At 42.0% G+C, this 10,968-nt stretch overlaps 1 protein-coding gene across 2 annotated transcripts in view; it reads left to right on the top strand.

Annotated features, from left to right (window-relative positions):
* Nucleotides 1-10,343: 10,343 nt before the first annotated feature.
* The window catches only part of LOC115151712 (probable cation-transporting ATPase 13A3), a 67,903-nt gene continuing 67,278 nt past the window's right edge, over nucleotides 10,344-10,968 (top strand). The window contains exon 1 of one of the 2 annotated variants that reach the window (XM_029695881.1): nucleotides 10,344-10,670. The gene's annotated coding sequence lies outside the window, so the exon portion shown is untranslated. The other variant, XM_029695882.1, reaches the window with a different exon arrangement.

The raw sequence follows: 10,968 nt of genomic DNA, 5'->3' as shown, positions 1-10,968 counted from the left end.
TTCTCACAGACCTCCTCCATTTAAGTGGGAGATTCTCTTATGAAATCACCTCCACACTAGTAGCCTGTTTTCAGTGGCTAACTGACTGCTATGCTGTGTCCTTGGGCAGGACAGCACTGATGTCCTGGGTTATGTTATTGGTTTGCTCTGGACCTCCAAGTTCTGTGCTTTCTCCAGAGCAGTAAGTGACATCCCATCGTAGTTCACTTCCGTTCATGTCTGAGTTGCCGTCCTTGGATGGATTGTCACAACAGTCCCTCAAAGTCAAGTGTTATGTAGTGAAAACCTGCAACACAACATGACATAATAATGCTCTTAGCACTTGAACCTCTTCATCTTTTAGCCTATACTCCTCGACCATATTGCTTTACGACACTCAGGATGAGTTTGTACTGAGAGCCATGCAGTGGCTACTGGCATCAACGTTCTGTGCAACCCTGGATCTTGCTGTATCCTTCTCCAGCTTATGAATATGTAGCCTCGTCCCCAGCCTCGAGAGAGCTAGCTGGTGGGCGAGATTTAATGAATATGTGAATAGAACTTCTAATTGAATTGAACACTAACCGTGTTGTCATTACTGTCTTGACTCTGTGGTCAGATTGTGTTCCTGTCCTGGTGCAGGAAGAGTACCACTCAGCAGCAGCCAGGAAGGGGTTCTCCAGACACAGTCTCCTGGGGGGCTTCTCTCCCCCACTCAGCACAACCCCAGAGGGAAGACTAAGAAAAAGTATGCAGGCCGTGAAAGAACTGGGACATTTTCAACTTCCAGGAATTGTGTACAGATCCTTGCTACATGGGGCTGTGCATTTTCATGCTGAAACATGAGGTGATGGTGGCGGATGAATGGGACGACAATGGACCTCAGGATCTCGTCACGGTATCACTGTGCATTCAAATGGATTTCACATGACTGGGAATACAGATAAGTATCTGTTGGTCACAGATACCTTAAAAAAAATGGGCCTCAGGATCTCATCACGGTATTTTTGTGCATTCAAATTGGAATAGATAAAATGCAATTCTGTTCATTGTCCATAGCTTATGCCTGCCCATACCATAACCCCACCACCACCATGGGGCATTCTGTTCACAATGTTGACATCAGCAAAGATCTCGCCCACACGACGCCATTCACGTGGTCTGCGGTTGGACGTACTGCCAAATTCTCTAAAACAGTGTTTGGAGGCTACTTAATTTCTCTACCATAAACTGCCTCCAATGTTGGTATAGAGAATTTGGCAGTGCGTCCAACCGGCCTCACAACCGCAGACCACGTGTAACCACGCCAGCCCAGGACCTCCACATCAGGCTTCTTCAGCTGCGGGATCATCTGAGAACAGCCACCCGAACAGCTGATGAAACTTGGTTTGCACAACCAAAGAAGTTCTGCACTGTCTCAGGGAAGCTCATGTGCTCATCATTCTCACCAGGGTCTTGACCTGACTGTAGTTTGGCGTTGTTACGTTCCCCAGTTTCTGTGTTGTGGGTTTGTATGTATGTGTATGTATTTCAGGAAATGGCTTCCTGGATTCCCCCAAGCAGCTGATTGGTCGGCCCCATTACAGATTGGAGCTGACCGGTAGCTGGTCCTGCGGAGGTATTTTTATGTCAAAAGGACTGTTTTGATTATTGAAATTGTTTGTATTATTCTGTTTTTGTTCCCAGGGGGGAAGGGGAAGGCACCTTGGCAAGAGGCCTGCGGGCATACATATACCCGTAGTATATGCTCTGTCTATGCACACTAGGTAAGACCTGGGCGGACCATCCCCTGCATTTTGGTTAATGCGCCAGGTGGTGCTAGTTAGGTAAGTTGTGGGTAGGCAGGTAAGGTAGGAGAGGGGGCTCTTTAACTTTAACTTTCTTTGCTTTGGTTCCGTTCAGCCCCTTTTTCTCAAAATGACCGTGTGAAGGAATACATTCCCTGTTAATGATAAAATTCTCTGTCTCAGTCATCCTTACCCGCACCTACAGTCACATAACTTTCACTTCATGGGGAGTTGAGTGTAGCAGGGTGTTGTGTTCCCTCCTCCAAGAGGTGTGCGTAACAGGCATCATAACTGACTTCAGTGGGCAAATGATGGCCATTGGCACACTGGGGAAGTGTGCTCTTCACTGGCTGAATCCCGGTTTCAACTGTACCGGGCATTCGTATTGTATGGCATTGTGTGGGCGAGCAGTTTGCTGATGTCAATGTTGTTAACAGATTGCCCCATGTTGGCAGTGGGGTTATGGTATGGGCAGGCAGGCATAAGCTACTGACAATTAACACAATTGCATTTTATCTATGGCAATTTGAATGCATGATACCATGATAATGCACGGCCCCATATTGCAAGGATCTGTACACAATTGCTGGGAGCTGAAAATGTCCCAGTTCTTCCATGGCCTGCATACTCACCAGACATGTCACCCATTGAGCATGTTTGGGATCCTCTGGATCGACGTGTACGACAGCATGTTCCAGTTCCCGCCAATATCTAGCAACTTCGCACAGCCATTGAAGAGGAGTGGGACAACACTCAACAGGCCCAAATCAACAGCCTGATCAACTCTATGCTGAGGAGATGTGTCACGCTGCATGAGGCAAATGCTGGTCACACAAGATGTTGACTGGTTTTCTGATCCACGCCCCCACCTTTTTTTTAAGTATCTATGACCAACCGATGCATATCTGTATTCCCAGTCATGTGAAATCCATAGATTAAGGCCTAATTCATTTAATTTGTTTTATTCCAGGACAACCTTGTACGTGGCTTGATTCATGCATCCTTCACAAAGACAAATCAACCAATCCTCCACCAAAATTCACAGTAGGTGCGATACACTGGCTTGTAGGTCTCTTCAGGTCTCGCACCCACAGTGAAATTTGGTGGAGGATCAGTGATGATCTGGGGGTGCTTCAACAAGGCTGGAATCGAGCAGATTTGTCTTTGTGAAGGACGCATGAATCAAGCCACGTACAAGGTTGTCCTGGAAGAAAATTTGCTTCATTCTGCTCTGACAATGTTCCCCAACTCAAGATTGTTTTTTCCAGCAGGACAATGCTCCATGCCACACAGCCAGGTCAATCAAGGTGTGGATGGAGGACCACCAGATCAAGACCCTGTCATGGTCAGCCCAATCTCCAGACCTGAACCCCATTGAAAACCTCTGGAATGTGATCAAAAGGAAGATGGATGGTCACAAGCAATCAAAGCCAAGCTGCTTGAATTTTTGCGCCAGGAGTGGCATAAAGTCACCCAACATCAATGTGAAAGACTGGTGGAGGGCATGCCAAGACTCATGAAAGCTGTGATTGAAAATCAGGGTTATTCCACCAAATATTGATTTCTGAACTCTTCCTAAGTTAAAACATTAGTATTGTGTTTAAAAATGAATTTGAACTTATTTTCTTAGCATTATTCGAGGTCTGACAACACTGCAGCTTTTTTGTTATTTTGACCAGTTGTCATTTTCTGCAATTAAATGCTCTCAACGACTATTTTTATTTGGAATTTAGGAGAAATGTTGTCAGTAGTTCATAGAATAAAACATAAATGTTAATTTTACCCAAACACATACCTATAAATAGTAAAACCAGAGAAACTTATAATTTTGCATTGGTCTCTTAATCTTTTCCAGAGCTGTTTATATATATTTTAAATGTCAAGAGGGGGGTCCCTTATATGTTTTGCTGCGAGGTGGGAGGGCCCCACAACCATATCTCACTTAGGAACCACAAAATGCTGGAGCCGGCCCTGTGCGTTTGTGTTGTGCCAGACACAGCATACTCTTCTATACAGGGTGTCACTTCAATCATAGAAACATCATTCATAGAATGGACTTATCACTTGAGACAACTGCAATTTAGCTGGTACACCATTGAATTCTTTTTTTTGTGAATTTACATTTTTACTTCCAATTACAACCAAAAATATGGCTGCTGGTCCACCCACAGTCAAATGTTAACTTTAATGGGAATGTCTATTCTAGTATCTATATTTCTATGATTTTAATAGGTTTCCAATTCAACATTTTCTGATGTGTGAATCTTCAACCGTCTTTATGGTACCATTTGAAAGTTGAAGTTGAATTGTATTCACGTTAGTACATTTATCAGCCAAAACATGACGTCCACCCTGTATTCAAGAGCATGCTTAGTGTCAACCGATGGTGGGCACAACAAACACCTCTGATGTAAAATAGGTTCTAAGCTTCAACATACTGTATATGAACATGAGAAAAAGTGTATGCATTTTTAGATACTGACATTAAAGGTAAAAATCTGTTTTCAAGAAATGTATGAAATAGTTTAATCAACCCTGGTTTGACAAAGCATTCAAATTATATCAAACTCAACCGTTTCTCTTTTTCAGTAATGAAGACAGATGTCTAATGGTATGATATGCAAAGTGGATCAATTTTGAGCACCTCGATCTTGTGAATGTTTTGGCATTCAGGTTAAAAAAGTCAATTTCGGATCACTTCTACCACGGGCAAACATGTATGAAAGGGGTGCTGTCAGAAAGGGAGTGAAATCATGTGGAACGACTCATAAGCAACCTGTCAACCTCATAATTAGGAAAAGAGTTTAGAATTGTTAGGGTGGTGATTGTGCGAAGTCTTTAGTGCCTTGTGGAAAATACATTTTCTATTGGCACCCTTTTGTCCCTCACATCTTTAGAATAATGGAGCTCTCTGTGGCTCCGCTGAAAGCAAAGTCATGGAGGATGTCATTTAATCTGAAACAATTGCAAATGGTGTGAGTGAAAACAATTGGAACTTTATACTATTCACCAAACAGGAAAAAGCTAATGATGCGAACCTCCCCTGGCTAAGTATGTCAAAGAGCAGTAGGGCCCAAACAGGGGTTCAGAACATATTGTAGTTAACATGGCTTTGAATTGAGCCATTGCCATTTTGTCAGCAGTGGCATGCAAGTATTTGAGGTCTTTTTCATCCAATTACTTAACATTTCAAATGTTATTCTTTCCCTCTGGTTAGAATTTACCAAGGTCTGACAAAGGTCAGACGTCCAATTACTTAGTAATATGGCGGGGGAACGACTCCCGCTCAGTTCCATCCACACATATTGCATAATCTTCAATCACTAACACTGACAAATCATCTATAAATGGGGATGGGCTGGCAGCCTGCCAAATGTGTTCCTATAGGTCTGAGAAGTGCTATTCTTATTGCTGTGCCTCTACCTACACTACCGTTCAACAGTTTAGGGTCACTTAGAAATGTCCTTGTTTTCCATGAAAACATACATGAAATGAGTTGCAAAATTAAGAGGAAATATAGTCAAGAAGTTGACAAGGTTATAAATAATGATTTTTAATTTAAATAAGAATTGTCCTTCAAACTTTTCTTTCGTCAAAGAATCCTCAATTTGCAGCAATTACAGCCTTGCAGACCTTTGGCATTCTAGTTGTCAATTTGTTGAGGTAATCTGAAGAGATTTCACCCCATGCTTCCTGAAGCACCTCCCACAAGTTGGATTGGCTTGATGGGCACTTCTTACGTACCATACGGTCAAGCTGCTCCCACAACAGCTCAATAGGGTTGAGATCCGGTGACTGTGCTGGTCACTCCATTATAGACAGAATACCAGTTGACTGCTTCTTCCCTAAATAGTTCTTGCATAGTTTGGAGCTGTGCTGTGGGTCATTGTCCTGTTGTAGGAAGAATGTCTCCAATTAAATGCCGTCCACAGGGTATGGCATGGTGTTGCAAAATGGAATGACAGGCTTCCTTCTTCATTATCCCTTTTACCCTGTATAAATCTCCCACTTAACCAACACCAAAGCACCCCCAGACCATCACATTGTCTCCACAATGCTTGACAGATGGCGTCAAGCACTCCTCCAGCATCTTTTCATTTTTTCTGCATCTCACGAATGACGTTCTTTGTGATCCGAACACCTCAAACTTAGATTAGTCTGTCCATAACACTTTATTCCAATCTTCCTATGTCTAGTGTCTGTGTTCTTTTGCCCATCTTAATCTTTTATTTTTATTGGCCAGTCTGAGATAGGGCTTTTTCTTTGCAACTTTACCTAAAAGGCCAGCATCCCGGAGTCGCCTCTTCATTGTTGACGTTGAGACTGATGTTTTGCGGGTACTATACAATGAAGTTGCCAGTTGAGGACTTGTGAGGCGTCTGTTTCTCAAACTAGACACTCTAATGTACTTGTCCTCTTGCTCAGTTGTGCACCGGGGCCTCCCACTCCTCTTTCTATTCTGGTTAGAGACAGTTTGCACTGTTCTGTGAAGGGAGTAGTACACAGCGTTGTACGAGATCTTCAGTTTCTTGGCAATTTATAACATGGAATAGCCTTCATTTCTCAGAACAAGAATAGGCTGACAAGTTTCAGAAAAAACATATTTGTTTCTGGCCATTTTAAGCCTGTAATCGAACCCACAAATGCTGATGCTCCAGATACTCAACTAGTCTAAAGAAGGCCAGTTTTATTGTTTCTTTAATCAGAACAACAGTTTTCAGCTGTGCTAACATAATTGCAAAAGGGTTTTCTAATGATCAATTAGCCTTTTAAAATTATGAATCTGGATTAGCTAACACAATGTGCCATTGGAACACAGGAGTGATGGTTCCTGATAATGGGCCTCTGTACGCCTACGTAGATATTCCATAAAAAAAATCTTCCGTTTCCAGATACAATAGTCATTTCCAACATTAACAATGTCTACACTATATTTCTGATCAATTTGATGTTATTTTAATGGACAAAATTGTAGCTTTTCTTTCAAAAACAAGAAAATGTACAGTTTAATTTACAGATGTCAGAAGTGAGCCAAATACATTTAAACTCAGTTTTTCACAATTCCTGTAATTTAACACGAGTAAAAAAGCCCTGTCTTAGACCAGTTAGGATCACCACTTATTTTAATTTTGAGTAATGTCAGAATAATAGTAGAGTGAATGATTTATTTCAGCTTTTATTTCTTTCATCACATTCCCAGTGGGTCAGAAATGTACATACACTCAATTAGTATTTGGTAGCATTGCCTTTAAACTGTTTAACTTGGGTCAAACGTTTCGGGTAGCCTTCCATAAGCTTCCCACAATAAGTTGGGTGAATTTTGGCTCATTCCTCCTGACAGAGCTTGTGTAACTGAGTCAGGTTTGATGTCTTAAGATGTTGCTTCAATATAGCCACATAATTTTCTTCCTCATGATGTCATCTATTTTGTGAAGTGCACCAGTCCCTCTTGCAGCAAAGCACCCCCACAACATGATGCTGCCACCCCCGTGCTTCACGGTTGGGATGGTGTTCTTCGGCTTGCAAGTGTCCCCCTTTTTCCTCCAAACATAACGATGGTCATTATGGCCAAACAGTTATATTTTTGTTTCATCAGACCAGAGGACATTTCTCCAAAAAGTACAATCTTTGTCCCCATGTGCAGTTGCAAACCGTAGTCTAGCTTTTTTATGGTGGTTTTGGAGCAGTGGCTTCTTCCTTGCTGAGCGGCCTTTCAGGTTATGTCGATATAGGATTAGTTTTACTATGGACATAGATACATTTGTACCTGTTTCCTCAAGCATCTTCACAAGGTCCTTTGCTCTTGTTCTGGGATTGACTTGCACTTTTCGCACCAAAGTACGTTCATCTCTAGGAGACAGAACGAGTCTCCTTCCTGAGCGGTATGACGCCTGCATGGTCCCATGGTGTTTATACTTGCGTGCTATTGTTTGTACAGATGAACGTGGTACCTTCAGGGGATTGGAAATTGCTCCCAAGGATGAACCAGACTTGTGGACGTCTACCATTTATTTTCTTAGGTCTTGGTTGATTTATTTTGATTTTCCCATGATGTCAAGCAAAGAGGCACTGAGTTTGAAGGTTGGCCTTGAAATACATCCACAGGTACACCTCCAATTGACTCAAATTATGTAAATTAGTCTATCAAAAGCTTCTACTGCCATGACATCATTTTCTGGAATTTTCCAAGCTGGCACAGTCAACTTAGTGTATGTAAACTTCTGACCCACTGGAATTGTGATACAGTGAATTATAAGTGAAATAATCTGTCTGTAAACAATTGTTGGAAAAATTACTTGAGTTCTGCAAAGTAGATGTCCTAACTGACTTGCCAAAACTGTAGTTTGTTAACAAGAAATTTGTGGAGTGGTTGAAAAAGGAGTTTTAATGACTCCAACCTAAGTGTATGTAAACTTCCGACTTCAACTGTAAGCGACCCCAAATTTTGGAACGGTAGTGTACCTTTATATTTTATAATACTAAACTTTAGGCTAGGCCATAGAGCTGTAAAGTTGTTTGATCTTATTTGGAGAACAAATGGGCTAAGGATTTAAAGTATTTTGTTTTACAACTGAATGATTTTAAAATAATTTGCATAAATCATGAAGTTAACTGAAATAATTTAGGTCGTTTTGCATTTCACTAATTGCTTTTGCTTTGAAATCCCATGAGGAAATAAGGCCTTTTTGCAATTTGCCAGCTGCATAATCTCACCACAGGACTCTGGCTCTGTTTCTTCGTACTCTAAAAACAACCCCAGCCACAAGAAAGCTTTTTGGAATTTGCTTTGTATTGTGTTTCTCGCTCATTTCTGCTGAGTGCTCGTTCTAGCGGGGTAGGGGTGAGGCGGAGGGGTTGAATTGTTCAAGATTTGCATTGTGGCCCGATTGTTCTGCTGTTAAAGATCTTTGATTAAAGACTGAGGCAGGGCCAGTCTGCCTCGGAAGCAAGCAAAATGGTTGCCTAGTCTATAGGGGATTCGTCACTTGGCTCTGATATTTTGGGAGCTGTTTACAGTCTCCTGTGGGATGCCTGCTGGTCAGGGGCTTGGCTCAACATTTTGTACACTGCTCTACAAGGACTGAGGAGTTGATTGGTTGAACATGTGACATCATTGAGTATCACAGTTTGCAGGTTGGAGTGAAAAAATGAACATTGTTGTGTTTTTATTTCAGTGTAGAATATTTCCCTAGAGAACAAGAACACAATAATGTGATTAAAATGTAGACATAAACAACATGTCATTCATAGTGAATATGCATAATAGATAAACAGTATCTCTGCCCTATAACAAAACAACGGTCTTCTTTCCAGTGGGATTTTGAAAAAGCAAATGCAGAGTGGAAAAAACTGGCAAAAGAGCAAGAGAAAATGTATCAGTTTCCCCTGCAAGAATGACCAAAGAACCGAAGCCCTAAACCCACTGGTGTCTGCATCTGTGGCATCATTGGACAGACTATAAAGAGCATATCAAGCAGAGTGGTGACTGGAGTGGCATGATCATTTCAAACACTGGTGAATGACCTGGTAATAGTTCCTCATTATATCACATTGTGTCAGATCTGTGTTTTGGATTGTAACTATATAAGGTAATAAAAGTGCAAAAAATGTATCTGTCATCAAACTTTGTGTTTTTATTGTCATGTCTCATGTTTTCATTGGGGGTCATATAAGTTATTGGTTTGCCATCATAAGTGTCCTGTGGAGTTTACATAACAATTTGGACATTGATCCAGCAGTTTGTTTCATGAAATATTGAATGACTGGGTTAAATGGCTGATAGACACATTATATGGCCGTGTATCTGTCTTGTTATTCTCTTTGTCAGTGTGTCGACTACAAATGCTGTTAACGCTCCTCAGATGCTCAGGTGGCCTTGCAGACAGCTTGCCTGTTATGGGTTTGCACCGCTCATTAAACGGATGACACCCAAACTCCTTATCAGCGTGGCTTTTGCATGGGCTGCACTAACTAACAGGCTGCACTAACAGGCTGCACTAACTAACAAGACCCATTAGGGATGTGTCACAGTAGACCTCCCCTTGCGAGGCGGCCAGTGTCACTCCCTGGCCGCCTCGCAAGGTCAAGGGTTCACTTCCTGTATTTTACTAGTAAGGCCGGGTTATCAGGGCTGAACTGGAAAAGGCCCAGCAAACCTGATAAGGACCAGACTAGACGGAATGGGCTCCTCCGTCCTTCCCAGTAGCTCCCACTCCCCTGCCTGTCTGGTCTGTTTCTCGAACTGGCGGCTCGGTAGTACAGTGTCAGAGTCAGAGACTTGTTTTAACTGATGGGCATTCAAGTGACTTCCCTGGGTTCTGATTATAGGACAATACATAGATTAGAGCAAAGTTGTGAAGCACATTCTTCTCCACCACATTACATTTCCTTTGGTGAAATGTCTGCTGAAGACATTGGTCTGTGATAAGAACGAGGGCTAGCCAAGCAATTGCTGATAAACAGTAGGCATTTGCCATTAATTTAAAACCTCTCGACTACATCAACATGAATTCTCGTGACAATGAATGTCAGTGTCCTCATGACATTTTGTTTTATATTGCACATCTATAAAGGCTTATTACCATATTTGTCTCAAGCTCCTTTGACATGCTGAAAACAGAGACAGCACAGCACACATACAGAGTACATGCAGATCCTGAAGCTCAGTCACTGCCAGTGCCTTGTGTTCTGATATGTGTGTTCTGATGTAGTCTGAATGCTGAGCTGGCATTGCCCAGCCTCTGGGCTGTGAGGTGCCAGGGCCTGAGGTTGATCATTTTCCCTTCTGAGACTGTCCTTCCATATAAATAGTTGGAATTCTGTTTGCACAACTGACTGGGAGCAAGGATTAGAACATCTGAAGCAGCAGTCCTGAATGAGCTTTCTTGTTTTTCTTTAGGATTGGTGAGTACGTCATTGGTCGCTCGCTCTGAGGAAAGAGAGACGTGGGATGTATTATAGCCGGTCTAAGCTGTGAGTTTTTGCTCGTCATATGCTATGACATACTGTTCTCGGTAGTTTCAATAGATCTCATAATGTTCTGCCACCCAGAGTAAAATACAAGAAATTGCCTTGTTAAAGCAATTAAGCTATATTGTCTGGTCTTGAATGTATCCATGTTATTTATACAATAATATTTCATGCAAGAGGAACACACCTAGTCAGATGGAATCATGAATGGAAAACACCCTTCCATGCTGTG

Source organism: Salmo trutta, chromosome 17 (genome assembly GCF_901001165.1).
Source record: "Salmo trutta chromosome 17, fSalTru1.1, whole genome shotgun sequence".
Lineage (NCBI taxonomy): Eukaryota > Metazoa > Chordata > Actinopteri > Salmoniformes > Salmonidae > Salmo > Salmo trutta.
The sequence above is the reverse complement of the archived record's forward strand: the minus strand, read 5'-3'. Positions and strand labels throughout refer to the sequence as shown.